Source organism: Canis aureus, chromosome 10 (assembly GCF_053574225.1).
Source record: "Canis aureus isolate CA01 chromosome 10, VMU_Caureus_v.1.0, whole genome shotgun sequence".
In the NCBI taxonomy this organism is placed as follows: domain Eukaryota; kingdom Metazoa; phylum Chordata; class Mammalia; order Carnivora; family Canidae; genus Canis; species Canis aureus.
The window spans coordinates 44,364,004-44,380,031 of record NC_135620.1 but is presented as its reverse complement, the minus strand read 5'-3'; the positions used below and the strand labels follow the sequence as shown (position 1 = coordinate 44,380,031).

General features: G+C 45.7%; 1 protein-coding gene across 23 annotated transcripts in view; it reads left to right on the top strand.

The window, feature by feature from the left end:
• The first annotated feature begins 1,900 nt into the window (after positions 1–1,900).
• Positions 1,901–16,028, top strand: part of ELAVL2 (ELAV like RNA binding protein 2) — a 142,963-nt gene continuing 128,835 nt past the window's right edge. For 9 of the 23 annotated variants that reach the window (XM_077912170.1, XM_077912165.1, XM_077912169.1 and 6 more), the window contains exon 1: positions 1,902–2,447. The gene's annotated coding sequence lies outside the window, so the exon portion shown is untranslated. Of the gene's footprint in view, positions 2,448–5,542; positions 5,567–6,550; positions 6,708–7,011; positions 7,130–16,028 lie in introns of those variants that run through there. The other 14 variants (XM_077912163.1, XM_077912157.1, XM_077912152.1 and 11 more) reach the window with 11 other exon arrangements.

Genomic DNA, 16,028 nt, shown 5'->3' with positions numbered 1-16,028 from the left:
GATTAAACAGTATTATATTTTTATTTAAATTGTACTTATTAAGAGTAATTTCTCAATACTGACCTGGGGGTGAGGGGAAGGGTTGAAGGAAAATGATAACAAACACAGTCTTCCAATTGTTTATTCATACAGTGATTAATCTATTTTAGGTGAGGTGGAGTCTTTCTGTCTTTTCCCTTGACTTGTCCTTCCCTCAGTCTCTTGACTCCATTTCCTCAAACTGCTTTTTCTTCTTCCCATGAGTTCCACCCAGGTCTAGAGAATAGCTTTAAGCTGAAATTAGGACCCCAGTCTTGTTGTTATATAGAAAGTGGGACTGGGGATTAGGACATGGTAATTATAAATTATAAGATAACAATGCTAATTATAGCACATAGATTCAGGCCTCCTTTTCCGGTCCCCTGTTGTTGTCATGCAAAGTAACAGAACTTGAGCATATTTTACGGGTTATACGGGGAGATAAACAGGTCTTCTGGTCTTTTCCATTAATCATTTATCAACACTCAAGGACACTCTCAAGGAATTCTGAATTATTTCACCCGTCACTTTGTAGTCATTTTGCTTTGTGACTATCTGTTCCTCCCCTTCCATCCCTCTCTACCCTTCTGCAATCTCTAACTCTTACCTGTGCCTCCTTTTTCTGAATTTTCAAAGATAGCCACCAGTAGTAAACAGGTAAAGGAATTGCTTTTACAAAGGCATGAGCATCTACAGAAGATCTGTTACATTGTGTAAGAAACATTAAGTACTATCTAGGAAGTTGGCACTGAGAAGATTAAAAGAAGAAATTCAGGCCGGAAAAGAACCTAGGTCAAGTTAATGTCTCCATTTACACATCGAATCATCCTGAGGATCACACTTTCACTTGGAGAAAGAAATAAAATACCATGCAAAAAACTACAGTTCAGTCTCTTGAATGTTATTAAAATACGGTATTTAATAAAAGCAGTCTTCATCTATAAAGCAGAAGCATTGCCACATTTGGTCTTCCAGTTAAACTTTCTTTCTAAATCCTCGGAGAAAGAACCCAGATAAAGGTTCGACTGATCTTAACTGTCAGCAATACATGTGTGGTCCAAGAACTGTACCGCCAGCAAATACAGAGGAGTGGCTTGTTCTAATTTTATATACAGATGCTCTTTTTGAGTCACCACCTACCTCAAAGTGAAGGACCTTAGCTCTGCTCAGTACATCTTTTCCTGACAGGATGTTTACCCTTCACTTTTCTAACATGAAATGAAAGCCACTTCAAACCGTGCAGCTTTATTAGAAAGCATTTCTGAATTCATTCTCATCCTCAAAGGATGCTTTAAAACAATAAACAAGAGAGCTGCAATACGCATATATTAATATAGAGAAAGACATAACATTGCTTAATTTCTAATACAGAATACTGGAACACAAATCGAAAAAAAAAAGCATGCGGGCAAGTAATGGATGTACATTCATCCCTTTCACTCAGATCAAAGAGAGGGAGCTCTCAATGACTCATACATACCGGACAGAGTTTAATGTTATAAAGAAACGTGCCAGAGATGCGGCAGTGATGGCAAGGAAAATGAGTCTTTCGGAAGCAGAAAGATTTAAGAGGAAAGAAGATCATGCCATATCGCAAACTCTGATACTACAGTTCCAACCCTCCCACGTTGCTCTTTCCATCTCTTTTTTGCTTCTTGCATTTCCCTTCGCCGCCTGTGTTAAGTGTGTACCTCCCCGCACAACTTACCTTGAAACGGGACTCCATTGAGCTCTTGAGAGTGACACAAGCTTCGGGCCAATCGTATCAAGCACGCTCGCCCGGGCGGCCTCAATGGAAGCATCTAGACCAATCAGGGTCCTGGGGAGATGAGCAAGTTACGTTGTGGCGCCACTCGGCGTATACTTCCGCGCGTGCTGCCCGGGATAGGAGCCTGGAGAGCAGCTGCACACACGGCAGTGCGGAGGCAGAGAAGGGGTTGGTGATACGGTGCTATAAATCTGTGGTCCAGTCCACCTCCCTTTTAAGACGTCCTCCCCCCTTATTTCTGTTCTCAGTTAGAGATGCAGCAGCTTACTCCTGTAGCGACCTACTAAAAAGCAACAAGGAGAAAGACCTCGTCTTTTTGAAAAAACGTTCTTTCGTCTCTTTTCTTTGTTCCTTCGTTTGTTTTTCTTGCCCCTTTTTGTTTAGTTGAACGGCAATAGGAGGATAGTCTCTCCTTCTTTTTTAAACTCTCTTTTTTAAGTTCCCCCTCCCCTTTCGTATTTTTTTTTTTTTTCGCCATTTCTTTTAGCGTTGGACTTTGGGGTCGAAAGAATTTCTTTTTATTTGCTTCTTTTAAGCCGAGCACAGTTTAGGTTTCGTGCTGTCTTAAGAGAACTATCCAGCAGCTTCTTGCTCATCCTTATTGGGAGAACTGCACCGTTACTTTAAAAACACACATACACAAAAACCTTAAGGGAGAAAGGTAAGTTTCGGTTTGGTTTCTTTAATCATTAGTTGCAGCGATGCGCTGGCAAACCCAGAAAACCTGTAAGTGAGCGGAATACAGAATATGAAGTTAATTGCACATGTTTATCTCATTTCAAAGCTACTGCTCTGCTTTTTAATTCTAGAGAGCTAGACTAAAAGACAGTGGACGCATGCTTGACGTACTGAATTTTCGCAAATGTCAATGGCAGAAACTTAAGTGGTAAATGTGGCTAGAGTAGAGCAGGGGTTCAATGGGAGTCTAGGTGTTGAGTGAGCTTCAGGATTTGAGGTTGGAAGTTCATTTCACGGGAAGAGAGGGATAACTTGGGCTTGGGGGGGGGGTGGTGGTGGGATGCATGCCTCTACTTTCGCACGGCAACCAAAGGACTGGAGAGGCTTTAATACCATTGAGGGGAATCAGAAGCTTGGACTTGCAGATTAGACCAGCGAAAACCCCACACCTAATTGCATTAACCAGATAACATGTGCTGGGGAGATGGGATTGCCAGATGGAATTTAGATGCTGCACCAGGCTGCTAGTTGTAGTTGAGTGAAAAAGTACATGCCGCCTGAGGGCTAGGGCTGGGCTGGGGCTAGGGTGGGTAGAAGCTGTCAAAACTCATCATTGCTAGGTGTGCGGGCTCTAATTCACGGGCGCCAATTACCATGATTCTTTTTTAAAAGAAGGTAGCCAGTTTAGGGCCGAATTCTTAAGCCTGTACCGGATATGAGATTCCCTTTGTTCAGAAAAGCGTAAATAAGATCCTTGGAGCTGTGTCTGTGGAGTGGCGGCTGCCTGGGAGCCTTGCTGTGCTGGGCGCTGGGAAGTGGATTCCAAGCCCTGTCCTTGGTCCTACGCGGCTGACTTCGCCTTCGGGGCGAGGGGGAACCCCTTCGCAGCCGCAAGGATTCACAGCTACCCCAGGAGCCAACTCGGCTACGTTGCCCTCACCCCTTCTTACCGCCCCCCCCTCCCCCGAATAGCTATTGTTAAACTGACGCCGGGAGAAAGATGGTTGGGGGGGGGGGTGAGATGCTGGGCAGACACATGCTTCATTTTAACTTTTGTGATTTCTCAGGGTTTGGGAGAAACCAGCTGGCTTTCTACTGCGGAAAAAGAGAAATCGGGGTAGATGTGGGAAAGGGGGGAGGGTGTTCGCTGGGCGGGGAGGACCGAGACGGCGGCGGTGAACGAGGTGCTGCCTTTGCCGAAAAGAAGTTTAAATTATTGGCACGAGGGGGTGTGGGTGAGTGTGCATGAGAGCGCCGGTGTGGTGCTGGAGCTGGAGAGAATGGGGGAAAAGGTACAAAACCGGCGGGGTGGTTAATTTCTCCCTGCTCTCCACCCCACCCACCCTCCCGGGTCTAAAAGCCAACTTGCGGGCCAGCCTCCAGACTCGACCGTGCCATCCCCGGGCGGTGGGGTCTGGGGATAGCAAGGTGGCAGTGCCCTGCACGGGAGCTCCGCGGCGAAAAAGACCTCGCGTGGCCATTGTTGCTTAATTTATGCCCAGCACGTTGCTACGTGCCCACCTATTTCACGTCTGTAAAGAATTAATATGAGAGCTATACAACTGTGGCAAATTGGAGGTTGGATACGTTCCCCATTTCCCATTTTCAAGTACGGGTTAGCGAAACTGATGTCGAGGCTGGGTATTTTCTCTTGTAAAGCCAGCTGCAGATCTGGCTTCATTGTGGCCAGAGAGAAATAGTCAACCATTTAGTATTTACTCTTAACCCTGCTGGGATGGGATGAATGTCCCTTACTTTCTCCCCGAAATGCATGGGTTCTTTCCCCGCCCCCACTCACCTACAAACTCTCCTGTTGGTTAAGATTCTAAACCTTTAGCCCTTCCCCACATCTCTCTCTCTCTCTCTCTCTCTCTCTCTCTATATATATATATATATGTATGTATATGTATATGTATATATATCCTGGATGTTGGAAATAGGAGGGAGATGGAGATGGTTTATTTCTTAGGCCTACACTGCAACCTATAAAAATACAGGCTTAAAGTGGATGGGGGGGATGGTTACAGAGTAGACAATAGTAACCGAATAAATTATTTTCCTAATTGAAAGTAAGTTCCTAAAGGTCAAGAAAAAAGTGTGCATGTTTTAGGGGTGGTAGAGTAGAAAAGCTGTTTGGGCCTGTAAGACTTACTTCGTAAAATGGCTTCTTAAATGGGACATCTGAAAGGTTTGTTCAGAATCTAAACAAATAAGTCTGTAAAACCAGAACATGTTGAGTGTTTAAAAGTCGCTTTTGGAGGATTTAAAAAAGGAACTACCTCAGTAATTATTGTCATTCCCCGAGTCTGTCTGTCTTACACCAATCACTCCTGGGTTCTTCCCTCTTTTAACCAAGTGTTTGGGCACTCCGTTTTTAACCTGTTCTGGAGTTCTCCACGAAAAACGCAACGTGTGCAGGTCGAAGTGGACTGGAAGACTTGGGTAACTCCGTAGAGAGGTCTCCCATAACTTCAAGAAGTCAGCCTCAGGAAGTAGGGCGTAGGGCATTCTTAGAGTTTTAGGCTTGGATTGGCAACTGTGGTAGGCCCATTTTTACCTAACGTTGGAAAACAGGCGTTTTTAGCAATCCCGCCTGCCTAGCATGGGCACGCTATCATTAACTGTTTAGAGGGAGGTCAAAAGAGGCGCAGGCGCTTTGAGCAGTTTTCCCAGTAACCCCGTACAATGTCAATTAAGGTCATTTAATTGCTAATCGGATTTGGGGTGACAACAGAAATGCTGATATACAACCAATTAGCTATTTCTGGTGTCCCCAGTCTGGGCCCCCCAAATCGAGGGATGGATTGTCTTCATTTAGATTAGGGTTGAACCCCTTACTTTGCTATGCCTGATTTGACTTCGCCCAAGAGGGCAATTTTGTCTCCTCCACCCCCGCCCTGGGTGAAAGGAGTCCTTCCTCCATTCTCTCCCCCCCTACCCCGCCCCGCCCGTCGCGTGGGGGCGGGGAGCGCTGGGCGCCCTTAGCGGACCTTGCTGCATCAAACCCGCATCATGCCCTTGAAGCTGTAACCTCGGTCACGTTCTTGCGGCGACTCAGTCGCCCACTGCTCAGTTCCTTTCGCTTACCTCCTGCGATTTCAGGTAGGTATGACAGGTGATATTTTAAGTGCAGTTTTTAAGGGGGGGGAAGGGTTAGAACAGAAGCCTTTGCAATGAAAACAATCACAACACGACAGGTGCTCTCGTAATTAAGCGGCCGAGCAGGTGTAAAAACGTGCTCCCACCGCGTGGCTCGGGGTCGGTTTTGACTCCCAGTCGCGGGGCTGAGTCCGAGGACAGGCACAGGTTTTTCTGGGGAAAGGCGATTGAGCTGGGCGTGGGGGCGGGCCAAGGCTAAGCAGCGATGCGACGCCCCCTCGGTGAAGAGTTGGCCGTTCCGGGGCTAACGTGGGGGGCGTTGGAGGGATGCGGCGAGCAGCAGCCTCTTGCATAGTCGAGTGCAGGGCTTCCTACTTTGCGTTTGAAGCAGAGTATAGCACCCCGCACAGGTACTGGGGCTTATGTGAACGTCAGGTGCCATCTAGAGAGGCAGAGAGGCGGCAGCCAGGGCTGAGCCATCTAAAGGGACCAAGGGACAGGACCCCTCGGCTGTGAAGTGGGGTGGGGTGGGGTGGGGGGGAGAGCCGTTTAACTCTGCTTCTTTGTGTGTGTGTATTTGATCCACATCAAAGTAACCCCCGCGCGAGTCGCTCCGGCTTCGCGTTAGCGCCTGGAACCTCGGGGTGTGCAAACTTGCACCTGGCGTCGGCCGCCCCGGGCGCGCGGCGCTCTCCGCGCTGCGGGGGGAGCCCGGTCCCAGACTCGCTCGGGGTCGGGGGACGCGAGGCGCGGGGCCGAGCGGCGGCGGCCGGGGCCGGGCGTCTCCTCGCAGCAGCGACCCGCGGGCGGCCGGGCAGGGCACGCGCCCGCGGCGGCGCCGCTAACTCGCCGCGGGCCCCGCCTCCTGGCGCTCGTCCCAGCAAGCCCCTCCCCCCCGCCCCGCTACAAACGGCGGGACCGCGGCGCCGGGCGGCACTGAGGCAGCTGCCGGCCGGGCGAGGAGGCCGGTCGCCGGCGCGGCGCGGCGCGACGCGGGCAGGGCGGGGGCTCCGCCGGTTCCAGTCCGCCTTCCCGCCTCCGCCAGGACCGGGGACGCCGCGGAGCCCGCCCGGAGCGACTCCTCCGCGGCTGTGCTGACGGCCGGCGGCGCGAGCCGTAGTAGCTGCAGCCCGAGTCGCAGCAGGCAAGTGCGGGGGGCGTGGGGGGCGGGGCGGGGCGCGGGCGGGGAGGGCGGGCGGGCTCGCGGCGCCGGCCTCGGCTCGGTGTTGGGCGCCGCGGCGCCGAGCGGGGCGCGGGGGGCGCGGGGCGCGGGGGGCGCGGGGCGCGGTCCGGCCCCCGCGCGGTGGGAGCCCGAGTGCGGCCTGGGGCGGGGACGCCGGTGGGGGCGGCGGGGGTTGCGCACGCGAAGTTCCTCGAGCTCGGCCCCGCGCGGCGGGAGTGCAGGGAATCGGGCGCCTCGGCAGGTGGCGCCGCCCCTCCCGTGGGCACGAGCCGGCGGGGGCGGCGGGAGCCGAGCGGGGCCAGTCGCGCCGGGCAGCCTGCTCAGGCCCGGACGTGCCCGGGGACGGCCGCGCGCAGCGCCCGCAGAGCTGCGCCGAGACGCAGGTGAGTGCTTTGGAGGGAAAAGTGGGGGAGGGGGCTTTTCTAGAAGAGGGCAGGATTCCTGGGGCGAGACCCGGCCGCCCCGCCTGCGGAGGCTGTGTGCCCGGCTCTCCAGTCGGGTGGTGCCCCCTCGGCTCGGCGCCGCCTCGCGCCAGGTCCTCGGGGCGCCCGGAGACTCGGGGCGGCCGCGCGGCGTGCGGGGGCGGCGTGGGACCGGGGGCGGCCAGCGCGGAGCCAGCGGGATCCCCCGGCCCGACCGCCCTCTTGCGCCGTCTTGGGGGAGGCCGGGCGCAGCCGCGCCGGGTCGCAGCGAGCGGTGACACCCCGGGTTTGCGCGGAGCAGCGCGCCGGGCGGGAATCGCCGGGCGGGCCGAGCCGGACCCGGGGCCCGGGCTCGCCGCCGTGGGTTGCGGCAGCTGCGCCTCCAGCCCCGCCGGGGAGGGCGGGCAGCCGGGTCGCGGCCCCCGTGCCCGGACGTGTGTGCGTGCCCCGGTGCGGTTGGTGCCTCGCGGGGACCAGCACCGGCTCACCAGCAGGTGCTCCTCCAGCGGGCTTGACAGTGACCGGCAGGCGGTCTTCCCGGCGCGATGCCTTAAAAGCCTGCTCGCTACCCTGGAGGGCCGGAGCGCAAAACCTGGTCTCTAGATGTGAGCCACGAGCAGGGGTTGTAGCTGTCCAGATGGTCCTTTAAAATAGCGTGCGTTTAAAAACATCATCTTTATCCTAAAAATTTCATCTCCTGTCTTCTCTCTACGTTTTCTGGGAATGTGAGAAAGGAGGGCTTGTTAGAGGGTGTCTGTCTGTTCTCTTTCATTCCCTCCCCGAAGGATGGGGCTTAGCAATGCTAAATGAATACACCTCCGTCAAGGACAAAGAGTTTTTTCAAACTTATTATTTTTTTTTTTTTTTGGTGGCCCTACCTATAGTGATTCTGTCCTCCTTGAAATGTACCTCTGCCCCAAACTTAATGACATTTGTATGTCCGTTTAAAACCCCTCGAATACCATTGGGGGTGTGATGTTTCCCATCTCCCTGAAAAAATCAGTTTGAATTACTGGTTAGTTGGCCCTTGAAGACAGGCTTCTCAAGAACCGTTTCCCCAGACTCCTTTGAATTTTTCATTTGTGCTCAGCTCGCTCTTCCTTGCGGGAGCTGACCTGGAGTCTCCATTTTGGTGAGCGGGTGGAAAAGCTTTCCCGGCTCTACTTTCTCATCCAGACCTTTGGGTCTAGAAATGGTGACTGTTTTGCTGGATGGATTGGAACATTATTACTGCATTTGTTTTTGGGTTATTCTTTATAAGAGGTTTGTAAGAATGTTGATTTAACACTGCTCAGGTGGGGGTGTATGTGCATACTTAGAGGAAGTTCCTTTGGAAATGGGAGAGGAAGGAGGGAGAGGGGGCGGGGGCGGGAAGAAAAGGAGTCTAGAAGGAAATGGCTGGGGTGGGGTAGGAAAAATTAAATGATGCAGAAACATTACATCCAGTTTGTGATTCCTCTGCCCCCCCCCCCCTTTTTTTTTCTTCTTGAGAGAATGTTTTTATGTTTGTATGATCAAAACTGGCCACTTATTGCCTATTTGGGTAACTTGGTGCTGCCACCTTTCGGGGAATAGGGTTTTTTTATTTACCCTTCAAAGACAGCCTGAAGTATTTAAGGCCCCCCTTTCCTGTGTCTTTAGGTGTTTCCTCCACTGTATAGTGTTTGCTCTTAGGAATCAGGTCAGCTCTTTTAAACTGTATACAATGTCCCTTTGGATGAAGAGAGTTTTAATTTTAGAGTATATGCTTCTGGAATAGAACAGATACCCCAAACCGGTAAGTGTAGGCCGGACAGTTAGGCCGGACCTGTCTGTTATATACTACTGAACCTTATTTTTTAGGCTAAAAATGCATGGGTTAAGAGTTCCTTTTTTTGTTTTTTGTTTTTGTTTTTTTTTTTTGGGGGGGGGGGCGGGTGGTGGTGGTGAGGGTGGGGTTGGTTCCCTGGTTCTGGTTAATGCTTCTTCACCAGAGAAACAAAGTCCTTCTCTGCCTGGGTTTTGCACTTTTAGTTATGACCTATCTCCTACTGAGGTATGGAACGGCAGCGCTCTAAGTGGCATTTCTACTAACCCATTCCTTAATCTACCCTTTTGGATCTTTGTATGCAGATGTTCCTGGCTGATTCTTGTTACCAATTTCAGCCATTCTAGCCTTCCATGCTTTTCTGGTTGACATTATAATTTAAAAGATACTGCTTTCCATCCCTGCTCCTCACCTCCGCCCCGCAAACCTCTCTTTCTTTTATTCTAGGAGCAAGTCCCAAGTTTTCTTTAAGGACACAACAAAGCCATCCAGAATACCCCGACTTCTAAACTGGGATCAACCTTTCTTTGATGAGGAAAAAAAAAAAATCTTTTTTTAAACCTGGGATGCTTTTCAGGTGGTAGCATGGCACAAGAACACCACAGTGGCACGTTACTGTTCATGTTCTTTTTTTCCCCCAAAGGACTGGATATTCCAAAATAGCATCGCGTTAAGACTGACTTTACTGTTTACCATTTTGATAGATTAGTCTGCCTGGTAGGGTCAGTTCTTCTATCATTTGAAGTCTTATTAAAGCTACCGTTAACACATTCTTTTTACCACGTTTTACACCAATAACGTATATTTGGAAATAAGGGAAATCCATGGTACTTAGCCTGGTCAGATAATTTTTTTTGATGGCATTGAGGGGCTGTATAGGTGAGGTCGTAGGAGGCCTGGGTGATATGCCCCCCCCCTGAGGAAAACCAGCCTATAGCCATCTACCTCAGCTTTTTAATTTTTTTTTTTTTTTTTGATATTCAGCTGGACAGGCCAACAATCATAGTAAGCTACCACATTTGAGGTTTGTTTTTTGTTTTTTAAGCGTGAGTCCTTGGTTGGAAACAGAACTGCTTTATAGGCATATAACCTGTGCAGTCTTAACCACTCCCCCTTGAAATTCTTAAATTTTTGAACTAGCGGACCCTCTACTTTGATTTTGTACCGGGATCCACGGATTTGCATAGCTTATCCTGGTTAGTCTTAACCATTGGTTAATATTTTTAGCTGCCAGTACTGCTGTTTAATGCTAATATATAATTGTTTGAAAGTTTTATGCTCTGGTGATGCCACACCCAACTCGAATTAACTCTGTAGAGGATATCAGACACACAGAATATTCACTTGCTTTGGTCAGTTTCATTTTACAGATGTGAAAGTATTCCCTGGCTCTGGTTACTCACAGAACCCATGTGTGTGTACTTTAATGCCAAACTCACTGTTTTGTATGTTTCTAATTTGGGAAGAACATTTTAAGTTCTATTTATTTGATTTTTATATACTAATTGGTTTGCAACGTTAGTCGATTTTTCTTCTTGATTTTAAGTAATATAAATCTGCTAAGTAGAAACAGAAGCGGTTTAAACTTGAAAGGCAATAATTTGTTTTAAGGCTTTTGTGTATTAAAAGATAGGCATTTTATCATGGTTTTACATAGCATTGGTAACTTAGAATCTGAACTAAAAATAGCAATTAGTATAGTAAAATACTATGGCAGTTTTATGGCATATGTAGGAAATTTTTCAATAACGGATTTGGTTTTTAGCATGTATGATGCGTACCATAATTTTAGTAAGATCACAGAATATTTTTTAAGAGAATATGACTTTATCTTTCCCCTTGCACTTTGTGTCAGACAAAAGGTGACTTTTCTGTAACACTGTACTAGTTGCGTTCCTATAGACCTCTTTCCCTTTAATATCAGTGCTACCTGTCCAGAGATTGGGCTCCATTAACATATCTGTTTTTGGTAAAGGTAATATTTTCTCAGACTTACGGGTTAGGTTTTGAGTGCATCAATTTTATTGATACTCTTTTAATTGTATGTTTCCCATTTGAGTGCTGCTGAATAGTTTTGAGTGGTGCATGCGGGTTTTCCTTGTAACAAATCTTCATATAGAGAAGGATGGGTGCTTTGGGAAGGAGTGTGATAAGTAAAATAACCAAGATCATAGCAGTAGGTGTCCCATGATGTCATTTTGACTGAAAATGTATAGCAAATAAGGTTTGACAGGCAAGACCCCCCCTTTCCTACTCTTAGAGATTTATTTGGAAAAAAAAAATTTGACAGTTTTCCTCAATAGGCTTATTTATTATGAGACAGAGTAATTATTTTGTTTTCTAACATGTTGAAGGTTTTGCTTTCGATAAGTTTTGAACTCCTGAGTTGAGATAGCTGTATTTTTTCCTGGTCTAATCTAATAATAGTGGTAGGTTTATACTAGCCTTTTCCCTGGATTTAAAGGAGTCCGTCTCATTAAAAAAAAAAAAAAAAAAAAAAAAAAAGAAAGAAAATGGCTGGCTTTTCTTTTCCTACAGAATTTTTGTTGTTGTAGGCTATTTGTTGCTGGAGAGGATTTCATCAGCTTTAAATACTGTATTAATAGAATATCACAAAAATCCATTTTTTCATAAATATCAAGCAGATTAACCTTTTAGAATGTTATTTCATTTTGTTTTTAGTTAGCAGTGGGCAAACTCACTTCAAGCTTTATTAGACACTTTCTTGACTAGTTTTACTTTATGATAATGGGGACAGTAGTTGCATTAGGATTCTCAGCTTTCCTGTATATTTGTTACAGAGTTTCTGTAAAATTGACATTTCTTGTTAATACTAAGTTCTGAGTCTCTGAGCATCTGAAGAAAGTTGTGGGCTCTCTCTCCCTAGAGAAATGTACATACACCAAAATTTCCATATGATTTTTGCTATCTAGTTCTCAGGATTCCATAGGGTTAAAATGAGGTTCTACTTGGGGAAATAGGACTTCAAAAATTGGAATTGTCGTCTTACACAGGTGAGGTTAGGGGGAAGCCATTTGGGTCGGTTCTTGTCTGCTGTGGCCTTAGCGATGTGGGCTTTTAGCTTTCATCAAAGGCAAACTCTAAGCTTCCTTGTTTCCTCCTGGTTTGTTTTAAAAATCCATTCTGATTTTATAAACAAATATTACACATGTAAGGTCTTGTGGTGAGCACAGTGCTGCCAGTTTAGTTACTGAGTTGTCTTGCCTCAGTAGGTTTTGTCACTTAGGTTGAAATTGTTAATTTAGCAGAGCCAGGTGGAATATGCTAGGCTGGAAACCTGAAGTTTCCATTGTCTGTTTTTTAGCTCAATTACTTATGTCCTTGGTTTCTTAACCTTTTTGAGTATTAAAAACCTCAACCTCCACACCTCAAGGACAAGCTGAAGATGAGCATACTGACATATGAGATTTTTGGCAGTGGATTGACAATGTTTACTGAATTGGAAAGGTGGTAATTAGTGGTTCCCATTGATTAGTTTTATATATTTGGCCTTCCGTGAGTTATTATGAACTATAATTTTTAGCAATTCTTTATAACATACCATCATATAATTCATATTTCTGCCATGAAGAAAAAAAATTCCCAAACTGTAGGGGGAGAATTGTGCCTTTGAACATTTCAGTATGGAAATAGGTATAAATATATCTATGATGATGAGATTTGGAAGGGAAGTTTAAAATGCATTTTTTTTCTGGAAAATATAAATAATGTTAAAAAATTACATGTGAAATTATGAGAATTTAGCTAACATTCCAGGAATATAAATGTCCTAATTTAAATATTCCATCTTTTTTTCAATGAGAAATCAGATTTTTAAATTTAAGCATTTAAGTTAAAATAATCAGTCCATATTTTCCTGATTTGAATTTTGTTTGATCTCTTATTAAGGATCTATTCTTATACATTACAAAATGGAGTTTATATAGAAATACATTATTTTTTTTCCTGCATGTTTTCCTCTCACCACCCTCAGTGAAAATCATTGGTGGATGTCTTGTCAAGTCAGTTATTGGAAATTGTTCATTTGCTCAGTTTCAAAAGGATGTTTAACACTTTTTTATTTGGGTGTCATTTATGTGTATCAAAAGTATAAGAAATATTTCTCAAGCAAATCAGTGTATTTGAAAATAAATTCAGTGAATTGGATAAGTTGGGGAAAATATTCCTGGAACTGATTGTACCTGATTTTGAGTTTACTCTGAGCTACTTTTGAAATCAGTTTTTAAAAAATTCACTGATGCTGCTTTTCTACTGGAGGCACCTCTGGTGATGTGAGAATCACCCATCATTATTGCAGAGCTAGCTAGACTGTTTTAAGTATACAGAGTTTATTACAGAGTGAGCAAGTTTTTATAACCTATTTCCAGGTAAGGTCTGTTTCTGTATGAGTTTACTCAACACCACCTTCTTTCCCTGAGGTGCTACTTACTGGTTGCCATCTTATTTTGTTTAAACCCCTGGGGTCCTATGTGGCCTATGGCTGTGAATGACTCATGGACTTTTCCCAAATACTAGGTCATCAGTGCTTTTGACTTTCATCATTCCCTGCCATTGACTCTGCAAGGAACTTGATCTATCCACAGCCTTCCTCTCTTCTCTTCTCCTTTTTTTTTTTTTTCTCTCTTCTCTTTGACACCTCTGTGCTAGCCCTCTGTCCCTCAGTCACCTGTCTGTGCTTCTGAGCCCTGTGGTAGTTCTACCTCTGGCCTGGCAATTCTGGGTCAGGTGCAGCCTAGTCACCTGTCCTTTTATTTTTTCATTCGGCTTCCACCTTTCCATTGGCTCTTAAGCAGTTTGCAACATTTTACTCACTGAAGAATTTCTCTGTGACCAAGTGAATTGCTGCTATTTAAGAGGACAAAAGGGTATCCATGGACAAATAGTTTCTGCCAGAGGTCCCAGATGATGGCCAGAGGTTACATATGGTCTGTAGTTTCATTTGGCCTCAACCATTCTTTAAAAACATTTTATTTGAGAGAGAGCATGTGACTGTGAATGGGGGAGGAGCAGAGGGAGAGGGAGAGAATCTCCAGCTGTCTCTGAGCTGAACACAGACTGTTGTGGGCAGATCCCACAACCCTGAGATCATGACCCTAGCCGAAACCAAGAGTCAGATGCCCAACTGACTGAGCCCCTCCCCCCCCCCCCACTCCTGGCCCAAAATATATATATTTTTAAAAAGTAGTGAAGTGTTGATTTAGGTGTTGGGAAATAGCATATAAAGATCTAGAACCATATTTTAAGTCTTTTTTGAAAAGTCGGAAGGGTGGAGCAACATGGAGCGCATATTTGTCAACTGAATCCTTTATATGGAGCATGATTTGTTTTGGAATAAATTACTGCCTGGCCTTTGTGGATATTTGAGTTATTACTTTGTGACAGTTCCCTAAGGCCATGGAAATTCAAAGTTTACTCAAATACAAAGACAAAAGTGTGAGTTCTTAAGATTTCGTATTCTTTTGATTGTGTTTGTAAATAGTTGAATTATGTTAGATCATTCCATATAAGTTTAGATTTTATGATTTCATTTACCTCATTTAGAGAAGTCTCCTTTAATTTCTGGTCTGAAGAGAGTTTGTCTTTCTTTTACAAGATTGTACTTCTGGTAATTTATCTTACCCCCTCCCCCCTCCCATCTTTCTGGAATTTTAGACCTTCCACTACTGTTCATGCGCTTTGGGGTCAGCAGAAGTTGCTTTTGTGCTGTGAAAACTAATAGGATTGTTATGAGCTGCTTAAAGAGGCCTGCCGCCCACCTGCTAACTGTATTGCTGATGGTGTCAGCTTAGAAAAGACATTCTCCCTTCAGATTGCTATAAAAAAGCTGATATGAGAGGTTACCAGGTGTGAGGTTTATGTGTTTGTCTCTCCTCTTTCCCCTGTTTTTTTTTTTTTTCTTTTTCCAGCCTTCAGCCTTTTCTGCCCTTCTCTAGAAACAGCAGGACAGCTTTAGCAAAGCTTTCTCCCATGTGTGCAGTAGAGCAAGCAGGTGTACCAGCAGAAGTGGAAAGAGGCTCCACATACCATGTTTGGACCAATGGTGTATTTTTTTTTTTTACTCTAAGGAAAGTGGATGTTATTAATCTGCTCCTGAGCATAATAGCACAATTTGAATAGCAGAGAGCAACTTTGCTGTGTGTTAATGTCTAATGAGATGAATGCAGATGAATGATAAGTAGGTAGAAAATGTCAATGTAGAGCCTTCCTTTTGGTGACTTGACACACTTACATTTCTGGTTAACTTTTTGTTCAGTCTGGCAAACAGATACAAAGATCTATTTGATCAACCTAGCATTGATGTAGAGTGTGAGGACAGAACAATGCTTATAAAACCCTGCTCTCCTGGCAGCCACTTGAGGTAGGCCAGTCATAACGAGGAATTAGAATATCTCCCTGTATTGAACATCTTAGCAAAAGCCTTCTGAATAATAGGAGTGTAATGCTGGCAGTTTAAAAATTGGTGCAGTTTCCAGCCCAGCCATTTTTTTTTTTCCTATACTTGGGATGTGAGTAAAAGTATATGCTTATTTTAAAAACCTAATTTTGAATTAACTGTGTATATGGTTTTGAAAAAATTGTAGTTGTATTCTGAACTTACTTTTAAGAGGCACTTAAAAATAACTCTTGGTATGAAGATTACCAATCTCTTCCTTTTTTTTTTAAATAATTAAAAATTTTTAAAAATTTATTCATGAGAGACATAGAGGCAGAGACACAGGCAGAGGGAGAAGCAGGCTCCCTGCGGGGAGTCTGATATCGGACTCAGTTCCAGGACCCCAGGATAACAACCTGAGCCCAAGGCAGATGTTCAACTGCTGAGCCACCCAGGCATCCCACCAGTCCTCTTCCTTGATTATATGATTGTTAGAGATGAATATGATGGTTATTTTGATGTGCCCTGGATCGTCTGGTTGAGGGGCTTCTAGGATGTCTTGGTTATTGGTGAGGAAATGAGAATTGACAAAAAAAAATGTTTTATCTCCTTAAAGGTTGAAAATCAGTTGTGGAGCTTACTCCTGTATGGTAAGAAAG